The sequence below is a fragment of the Elephantulus edwardii genome, unplaced genomic scaffold (genome assembly GCF_000299155.1).
Source record: "Elephantulus edwardii isolate Elephantulus edwardi_28Jun2011 unplaced genomic scaffold, EleEdw1.0 scaffold00322, whole genome shotgun sequence".
Classification (NCBI taxonomy): Eukaryota; Metazoa; Chordata; class Mammalia; order Macroscelidea; family Macroscelididae; genus Elephantulus; species Elephantulus edwardii.
Genome location: NW_006400072.1, coordinates 2,113,683 through 2,124,101, shown reverse-complemented (window position 1 = coordinate 2,124,101; position 10,419 = coordinate 2,113,683). Strand labels below are relative to the sequence as shown.

At 41.0% G+C, this 10,419-nt stretch overlaps 1 pseudogene; it reads right to left on the bottom strand.

Annotated features, from left to right (window-relative positions):
- Positions 1-3,607: 3,607 nt before the first annotated feature.
- Positions 3,608-3,949, bottom strand: LOC102871343 (annotated as a pseudogene).
- Positions 3,950-10,419: the final 6,470 nt, after the last annotated feature.

Sequence of the window (10,419 nt, the reverse complement as noted above, 5' to 3'; positions counted from 1 at the left end):
ATTGATGCCTTTGAGTTGTGGTGCTGAAGAAGAGTCTTGGACATACCATGGACCACCAAAAAAATCCAGTAAGTCTATCTTAGAGTGGGAGAAACAAGTTTCTCCTTAGAGACTAGGATTTTGAAGCTCCGTCTCACATTCTTTGGGCACGTGGCCAAGAGGGACTGGTCCTTGAAGAAGGACATCATGCTTGTAAGGGTGGAAGGACACCACAGAAAGGGAAGACCCTAGATTGATACAGTAACAGGGACAATGGGGGTAGGTGTGCTGGAGTCAATGAGATTGGCTTAGGACAGGGCAGGATTCAGAGATGTTGTGCATAGGGTCGCTATGAGTCACAGGCCACTTGATAGCATGTAACAACAACAACTCAAGTCATGGTATTTTTAATTGCTTCCTATACATTTGAAAGTTGGGTAATGAGTAAGAAAGACTGAAGAAGATCTGATGACTTTGAACTGTGGTGTTGGTGAAGATTTTTTAATATATCTTGGACTGTCAACAAACAAACAAATTTGTCATGGAAAAAGTGTAATCAGAGTGCTCTGTAGAAACAAAAATGTTGAGACTTCATTCTGCATACTTTGGAAATATATCAGGAGGTTCCAGTTCCTGGAAAAAAGATATTATACTTGGAAAAGTAGAAAGTCAGCAAAAGAGAATAAGATACTTCGTAAGATGGACTTATGCAGTGATGTCAGCAGTGGACTTAAAGCATGACAGAGATTGTGAGCATTGTAGTTTGTGCATTGTATATGCATCTATGTGACGGCATGATTCAGGATTCTATTCCTTTGTACATGGGGTTATTGTTTTAGAGCTGACTCCATGGCACCTAACAAAAATAAGTTTGTGTTAGTAATAAAAAATACCTCTCACTGCCATTGTGTCAGAACCAACTCATAGTGGAATTTCCATTGAGTGTCTGAGCCTGTAAATTGCATGCAATGAGTTTGCCAATCTTTCTCCTATGCCGGTGTATTTGAACCACCAGAGAGGCACAGACTTTAGCAGCTATGGACCATGCCACCAGAGCTCTCAATGTATATGGAATTGTATGCATAGGAATATACTTCTACATAATTGTATGCACATATATTCATAAATATGTAATAGAGCACATAAGTGATGCAGTTAAGTATACATGTTAGACATAACCAACCACCTAGCAGGTTTGGATTTCTGCATTTAATGGAACAGTACCATAGTCTCACGAGCTATAATATAGTTTGAGTCATCTACGACTCAGTGGCACTTAACAACAACATAGAGAGAGCTCAGTTGGCCTAATGGATAGAAAGTGATACTACCAAGACAAAGGTGGGTGATTTTCATCTGTGGCCCTCAGGCCTGGTTTTAATTGTTTTCAGTCAAACATTCTTCTAAGTGGTATAGCACTGGTCTGTCTATTTGCTGTACAGAGGTAACTCTTGGTTGCTGTGATGCTAAACACTGTGACACTGATACGTCAGATGTGATAATGGTTAATCATGGTGAACAGTGTTTAGTGGTGTTCCCCTATTAAAACAAGCTTGGAAGCAGGAGTGGCATGCACTTTCGAAATAGCTTGCCTCTGGAAACTCTATGAATATGGAGAAATGATGAAAAATATACAAATGTTCAGGTCTTTCATTCATAGGGTCGCTATGAGTTATCTATGACTCAACAACACTTAACAATAACAACAACAAAGTTCTATAATCTAGTTTGGTGAGTCATGTCTGAGGTCTTAAAAAATTGTAAGTAGCCATCTAAGATACAACCATTGGTCTTCACTTGTCTGAATCAGAGCGAAAGAAAGACAAAGTGAAGACTAAAAGAAGAAACTTGTCTACAGAACAGTCTACATGAAACATCGCCTCCTTTCTCCTCAAACTGGGAGCACTAAATGGTGACCAACTACTGCTGTTGACTCTTTTAATCAGACTCAGAATAGATGGATACGAATAGAATAGAATAGAAACAAATGTGAAACAGAATCTAAAGTCCTAAAAAAGCTAAAGCAAAAGTTTAGTAACTGGACTGGTTGAGATTGCAAGATTCCCCAAGAATATAGCCCTGAGATATTTTTCAAACCTTGAACTGCAACTAACCTGGTAGCTAAATTAAAAATTGTCTTAAAAAAATAGGAAGAAGGCCGGAATACACAGAATCACTGTACCGAAAAGAATTTGTCAACACTGGACTATTTCAAGAAATAACAAATTATCAAAAACCAATAGTATTTAAGGAAGGATGCCTAAGTTGAACTGAAGGTGTCAGCAAAATTGAGGCTCCAGGAAGTTTTGAAATTCCAAATGAGGAAATAGATGTAATCCTGGACATGCTTACCAGGCTCTGCCCAACAATTATAGAAGACAGCTACCTGGCCAAGTGACTAGGGAAAAAACCAAATCCTTTCTTATTCCTATTTCCCAAAAAACGTAATCCAACAGAAAGTGAAAATTATTGAAAATATCATTAATATTGCATGCAAGTAAAATCTTGCTGAAAATTATTTTAAAATGGTTATAACAGTACATTAGTAGAGAACTGGTAGAAATTCAAGCTGGATTTAGAAGAGGCTGTGGCACAAGAGATATCATTCCTGACATCAGATAGATCTTGTTTGAAAGCAGAGAACACCAAAAAGATGTTTATGTGTGTCCTATTCACTAGGCAAAGGGATTTTATTGTGTAGATTGTACAAATTATGGCTAACGTTGAGAAGACTTGGGAATCTCAGAACACATAATTTACACATAGACCAAGTAGCAGTAGTCTGAATAGAAGAAACAGTACATGGATTAAAATCAGGAAAGATATACTTTGGGGATGTATCTTTTTCCCATACCTAGCCAATCTCTATGCCAGGCAAATAATTCAAGAAGATGGACTATATGAAGAAAAATGTGGCATCAGGACTGGCAGAAGACTCATTAATAACCTGCCTTATGCAGATGACACAGCCTAGCTTTCAGAAAATGAAGAAGATTTGAAGTAGTCTCTGCAGATGATCAAAGATTACAGCCTTCAAAATGAGTTGCATTTCAACATCAAGAAAATGAAGTCCTCACCACTGAACATCATCATGATAAACGAAGAAAAGATTGAAGTTGTCAACAATCACTTCCCTTGAATCCACCACAATCAACACCCTTGGTAGCAGCAATCAAGAAGTCATAAGTCTTATTGCATTGGGGAAATTTTCTGTCAAGGACCTCTCCAAAGTCCTAAAGAGCAAGAATGTCGATTTAAAGATTAAGGTGCACCTAATCCAATCCATGGTGGTTTCAATTGTTTCATATACATGTGAAAGTTGGACAATGACTAAGGATGACATAAGAAGAATTGATGTCTTTGAATTGCAGTGTTGGTGAGGAGTACTGAACACTCCATGGACTACAGAAGAACAAACTATCTGTCTCCCCTTCTCATAAGCTGCTTCAGGTGATCTATCTCCTGAAATGGTTTACTATTCACTTGACCCAGAAAATGCCACAAAATCATGCAAATCAAGAGGCTGGAGTCTCTGGGCCCATTTTTAAAAAAGCCTTGAGACATTTTATTATTTAAAAGCTCTTAGACTTAAATTCATACATACTTCAAAGTTAATCATACATTCACTTCATTTTTTAACTTGACCTTCTAGTAAATTTTTAACTTCATGAATTTTGGCCTCTATCTAAGGAGACCCTCCCTTGTCTGGGTGATTTAAGAACATTGATTATCATCTCTTATTTTTCCTTTATTGGCAGTAAGACTTACACGTAGTATTAATGCTGTTTCCTGTTTTGTCATTCTGGGTTCAAATCCACCTCTGTAATAGCTACCACTGAAAGTAGATTTTGGTAGACTTTGCAAAACTTGTTTTGCAAGGCTCCACATGCTTCATGACTTGAAAAACATAATGGCCTACAAATCCTGCAGCAGCAATGGTCATTCCAGCTGCTTTCATTGTAGTGACCATGGCTCCAGCTTGGCTGCCCTGCATCCTGGGGTCCATAGCTCATGCTAGCCCAGAGGCCACAGCCACTCTGTTGACACCTCAGAAAGCCACACACCACCAACAGCTACAAATCACTCTGCACCAGAGTCCCAGGTCCATTTTAAGAACACTCAGGAAACTGCCTACGCCATCAAAAGTATGCATATCCGGAAAGCCACCAAGTATCTGAAAGTCACTTTGCAAATGCAGTGTGTGTTACCATGGTGGGTTTGGTAGGGGTGCCCAGGCCAAACAGTGGGGTTGGACACAAGGTCGGTGGCCCAAAAAGAGTGCCAAGTTTTGCGCATATGCTTAAAAATTCAGAAAATAATGATGAACTTCAGGGTCTAGATGTCGATCCTCTAGTCATTGAGCACATCGAGGTGAGCAAAGCTCCCAAATGCAGCACTGCACGCGCAGAGCTCTTGGTTGGATTAACCCCTGCATGAGCTCCCCCTGCCATACTGAGATGATCTTTACTGAAAAGGAACAGATTGTTCCTAAACCAGAAGAGAAGGCTGCCTGGAAGAAAAAGACCTCCCAGAAGAAACTGAAGAAACAAAAACATAGCTAGGGAAGAAATCCTTCAGCATCAAATAAAAGGAAAATAACTTTTAAAAAACCCCTTCCAACCTACCCCAAACCTATGTATCTTGAAGGAACTGTGACCAGAGTATTCCTTAGAGACAAAGATGGTCCCACTTAGTTTGGCATGAACTCAGGAGGAACCACTCTTTGGAGAGAGACATCAAACTGAGAAGAGTAGAGGGTCAGCGAAAGAGAGGAAGACCCTCAGTGTGACAGGTTGGCACAATGACCACACTGTGGACTCAGGCCAGACACAAGTCATGAGGACGGCACAGGACAGGGCAAGGTTCAGATCTGTTGTTTCATAAGGTCACTCTGAATCCCAGTCAACTTGAAGGCAACTAACAGCAACAATATTACCCATAAGCACTATTCTCCTTTTAAAAAAAATCATCATTCTGAGATCAAATGATAAACAATTCGTATAAAACAAAAAGGAGGAAGTTAGAGAGACAGGTAAACTAGATTAATTGCGAGGAAGGTGGATAGAGCAACCAGGATGGTGATAACGAAACATTCATTCATTGTAGAGACTGCGACTATTGCCACTGGAAAACAGATGGAAACTGTTGAATGGGAATCGAAGCTTCTGTGTAAACTTTCACTAAAAACAAGAAAACTTTATTTTAAAAAACATCTCTGACATGCTAGTGAGGGTAAACAAGGTTTATCAAGATCAGATTTCTCAGCTGAGAGTCTCAGGGTGTTAAAAAGCCCAAGACTTGTACGTATCAATGATTCTGCTGTGCTGTTATTGTTTGGTTCCGTCAAGGTAACTCTGACTCATAGCAACCCTATGAGCGAGCAGCAGGTGGAAAACTTGTCCTGTCTCGCACGATCCACACAATCTCAGCCAGGCTCCCGCCCATTGTTACAATCTTTGTGTCAACCCACCTCACTGAGGGTCTTCCTCTCTTTCACTGACTCTCCAGTTTTCAGACTGACCTGTATAGTCGACATACCCAAAATATGTGAGACAAAGTTTCATCTTGCTTGCCTCTAAGAAGCACCTTGCTGCATTTCCTCCATTTATTCTTGTGTCAGCCCAGGAAGTATTGGAAACTCTGTACCAAAACCACAATCTGAAGGCATCAACTCTTCTTCAGTCTTCCTTTTCTTTGTCCAACTTTCAGACGCATACAAAGCAATTGATAATATCATGGCTTGGGTCAGGCATACCTTAGTCTTTAAAGTGACACCCTTGCCCTTTCACACTTTAAAGAGATCCTTAGTAGCAGATTTTCTCAACACAGCAGGTCTTTTGATTTCTTGACTGCTGCTAACCTGAGTGTAGATTGTAGAGCCAACTAAAACAATATTGTGGGGAACTTCAAACTTTTCTCCATCTATGATTATACGCTGCCTATGGGTCCATTGCTGAGGATTTTTGTCTTCTTGATGTTGAGATGTAACCCATATTGATCTTCTGCAGCAGGTGCTTCAGGTCTTCAATTTCAGCAAGCAAGGTTGTGTCATCTGTATACCACAAGCTGTTGCTGAATCTTCCTCTAATCCTGATGACACATTCTTCTTTGTATAGATCAGCTTCTGGAATGATTTGCTCACCATGCAGATTAAATAATAGAGAGATAGGATACAATCCTGATATGTACTCCTTTCCTGATTTTAAGCTATGCAGTGGTTCCACAGGGCTTTCAATGACTGAGCAAGATAGGTCTTCAGATTTGTCCTTTGACCACCTTTGCGTGCAGTCTGGCACCCAACCATTTGGCTGGCACTTGATCACATTAACGGTTGTCGCCATCTAGAGCCTCGGTGTTTCTAAATATTGTCATATTCTTCTTCCAGCTTCTGATTTTGTTTGTGTAAGCATTCTTTTATTCAAAATAAAGATGAGATACTGTAATTAAGATGAGATCTGCCACCTGCACACAGCACATTATACTTCTTGTTGTGTGAATGTAGAATTCCATTTTGCTTTGAAGAACCCTTGGGCATGTTTAGCAGGTGAGTTGCCCTTGTTTTTGTTCTAATATGGAAGAACAGGGACTTTTAAACATGAACCCAAGTGTCCCTGTCCCTTTATTCTTCCTGAGTTTAATTCATGGAAGAAACATTTTACAACAATAGCTACTATTTATAGTGATAATAATAATAACAACCACTACTCATTGGAGGGCAGTGGCATCCACTTCCTAAACAAAATACCTCTGGAAACTCTATAAACTTTGATAGATGTTGATGGTTGTAGAGGGGTTTCAGGCCTTTTGTTTATAGGATCACTATGAGCCATGCCTGACTCGAAGGCAATCAACAATAACATTGGAGGGAGCTCTGATGGCCTAGTGGGTAAAGAATTGTGCCGTAAACCCTAACACAGACAGTTCAAATCCACCAGCTGCTCCATGGAAGAAAGATAGGCAATCTCCTCCCATGTGATTTACAGCCTCTGAAAACCCGCTGAAAGGCCACCTAGGAGTCAGTTCCAGTTCCACAGCAAGTGACAATAAACAAGATTTAAGCTTCTATTTTAGAAAAACATGTGTTCTTACTATCCCTGTTTCACAGATGAGAAAAATGGATCCTTACAGCAAAAACAAACAAAAAACAAACCCAAGCAGTTTCAAGCCACATAACTAATACAATTTAAGCCTAACTCTATCTGATTTTGACCACTGTTCTGCCTCCTCTCCTGAGGAAAGATTCTGAAATCCTTAGAAACTGTAAGCAGAACCTGTAAGTTAAGTAATAGCACACTGATAGCATCCCAGGAAGACTTGTATAAATACAGATCGAGTCCTGCCTCACGGCATTCCAAGAGGTGGAACTTGGGCAGGACCTGTTATTCAGCAGGAGTGGCATCTACTTCCTAAACAACATGCTTCTAGAAACTCTATGAACTTTGATAAATGTCAATAGCTGTAGAGGGTCTTCAGGCCTTTTGTTCACAGGATTGCTATGAGTTGTCCTCAACTTGAAGGTAGTCAACAACAATAATAACATATTGCCTGTATGTATATATGTAGGTATGGATATATAATGTATGTGTGTGCGTGTACAGGGGAGCACTGGTAGTCTGGTCCATAGGATGTCATGTTGCTAACCAAAAGGCTGATTCTACAGAAGATTCAAATTCACCATCTACTTCTCAGAAGAAAGATGGACAGTCTTCCCTCTTCCTATTACAATTTACAGTCTCAAAAACCCAACGAAAGTTTACCAGGACTTGGAAATGGTTTGACAACATTGCATGTGAGTGCAGAGATATATATTGTTGTTATCGAGTACCACAGAGTCAGAACCATAGCTGACACTGTGGTGGGTTTTCAGAGGCAGTTAATTGCATGAGAGGAGATTGCCTATCCTTCTCCTGCTCGTAATTGGTGGCCTCAAACTGTGTGCCTTCAGGATTGCAGTGCAGCTTCTTGCCACTAGGCCACCAGAGCTCATTTAGATATATAGCTATGTACATGTTTTTAAACTGTCTTGCAGGTGAGCCCAATAAGTTGTCCACAGATTAGCTGAGGGACATTTTCCTTATAATCCAGGAACTGGGATCTCCAATTTGGTCACTCACTCATTGATGGCTGTCAAGGTGGAATCAACTCACAGCTGGCCCTCCAGTGGGTTTTCAGAGGCTGTAAATCACACAGAAGGAAAATGGTTCTTTCTCCTGCAGAGCAGCTGGTGGGTCCGGAACAGCAGCGAGCAGCACCTTGGGCTCAGCAGAGCCACTCCCTGTGAACCACACTAGCAGGGCTCTCCCAGATTTCCACAGGGAGTGCAAGTGCCCTTGTTGAGGAATGCCCTTGACCATGCCTTGCTCAGGCTTGTGACTCAGGTGTGCCGCTCTGGCTCCCAGGTCCCTGTGCCTCCAACAATGACTGTTCTGTTTCCAGTTTATTTTTTATTGTGATTTGAGTGAATGCTGACAAAGCAAATTGGTTTTCCATTCAACCACTCATACACATTTTGTCTCATGTCATTGATTCCAACACCCACAATGTAGCCGACAATCTCCTCACTTCCTTGGTGTGATTTTCCCAGCCCCACCTCACCCTAGACGCACCCCCTCCCAGTTCAAGGCCCCCTACCTTTTGCTGCTACGACCCTTATGTGCTTAATAAACAGGGGTCTGACAGAGGAGCCATAGCTTTTTTCCTGAGCACCTGCTGTGTGCAAGGCCCACTACTGGACCCACAGATGGTGGCGGTTGGCCTGGCCAGCCTCTGGCTGTCTTTTGCTGACCCCACAGCCATTTCCCTCAGAGCATGGGCTAGTACAGATGCAGCACTCTTGTTTTGCCCTGGTTTGCCCGTGTTGCACGGCACACTCCTTCTGCTACTGTTGAGTGCATGAGGCTCTCCAAGAATATCAGTAGAGGACCTGTCAGGCTTTTGATCTGTGGTCCACAGGGTCACTAAAACCAGCGTTGACTCAACAACCCTGAACAACAGCCGATTCTGTTTTTTCAGCAAAGATAGAACAAGAGAGAGAAGGTTCATTTCCTTGTGGAGCTGGCATTCAGTGGGCAGGACAGACAAGACCTGTGGGCATCAAGTAAATGACACTGGATGTTAGAAGTTGCCAAGTGTCAAGACAAAAGAGGAGAGGAAGGGTGGAACTCACATGGTTTACAAGAGCTCTCAAAGTGGATTCAGTTACAATTCCTTGCAAGTTCTTATGTTTTAGAGTAGAATTAAACTCCCTAGCGTTGTTTGGTTTTTCAAATTGTGATTTGAGTGAAAATATGCAAAGCAGATTAGTGTCCATTCACATACATTTTCGGTCATAACCTTAATTACAATGTCCACATTTTAATGTTACTGCATCTTCCTATTTCCTCACTAATCCTTTTCTCCTACCATTTTGCACTTCTGGGTTTCATCCTTTGGCAAATGCTTCACTTCCTTGAGCATATTGTGTTTTCTTCTGTGATTGGTTATTCAAAGGACTGAGTACCTCTTGGGTGTTACATGGTTACTTGTCCATTGTTTGATTTGTTCCAGGTTTGAAGGAGGATTAAGGCCACAGTCTTGAGGGTTCTGCAATTCTCCACAGCCCCTGAAATCTGATGGAGGGTTACTCTGAGTCAGAATGGATTTGAACACAGTGTGTTCATTCATCTCAATATGTGTGTATTTTCTGTTTAATGGTTTTTACTCCTTTCCCAGCCCTGGTAACCATGCCAGATAGTTTCTTTCTGCATGTGGGTCTCTCCTGGGCTTCCCCCACTCCCCTTCCCTTGTTGTATACCATCGAATTGGATCTGACTGGTACAGGAGGAGATTGCCCCTCCTCCAGCAGAGCACCTGGTAGATTTGAAGTGCATGCTCCTTTGGGATTGCAGCACAGCTTCTTGCCACTAGGCCACCAGAGATCCCTTCTCCTTAGCTTTTAGTAACAGAAAAGTCTGTAATATTTGTCCTTTGAAACTGACTTATTTCAGTCAGTATAACATCCTCTAGATTCATCCATTCAGTATTTCACAAATATTTCATTGTTGTTTAATATTCCATAATATTGTGTTGTGTGTACATACTACACAGGTTGTTTATCTATTGATAGACCCTTGGGCTGTTTTCATCTCTTCCCTATTATAAATAATGCTGCAGTGAATGTAGGTCTTTTTGTTTGTTTGTTTTGGGGATTGTTTATTTTTGTTGGTTTTTTTTGTTGTTGTTGTTCAGTTGCCTTTATTTTTAAATTGTTACTTGAGTGAAAGCTAAAAAAGCAAGTTGGTTTTCCACTCAATCATCCATCTATATTTTGTTTTATAACATTAAATAGTTAACAGTTTTAGTTTACTTGGCTCCACAGTCAACACTCTTGGTAACAGCAGCCAGGAAATCAGGAGATGAATTGTATTGGGAAAGTCAGCTGTGAGGGAGCTCTCCAGAGTA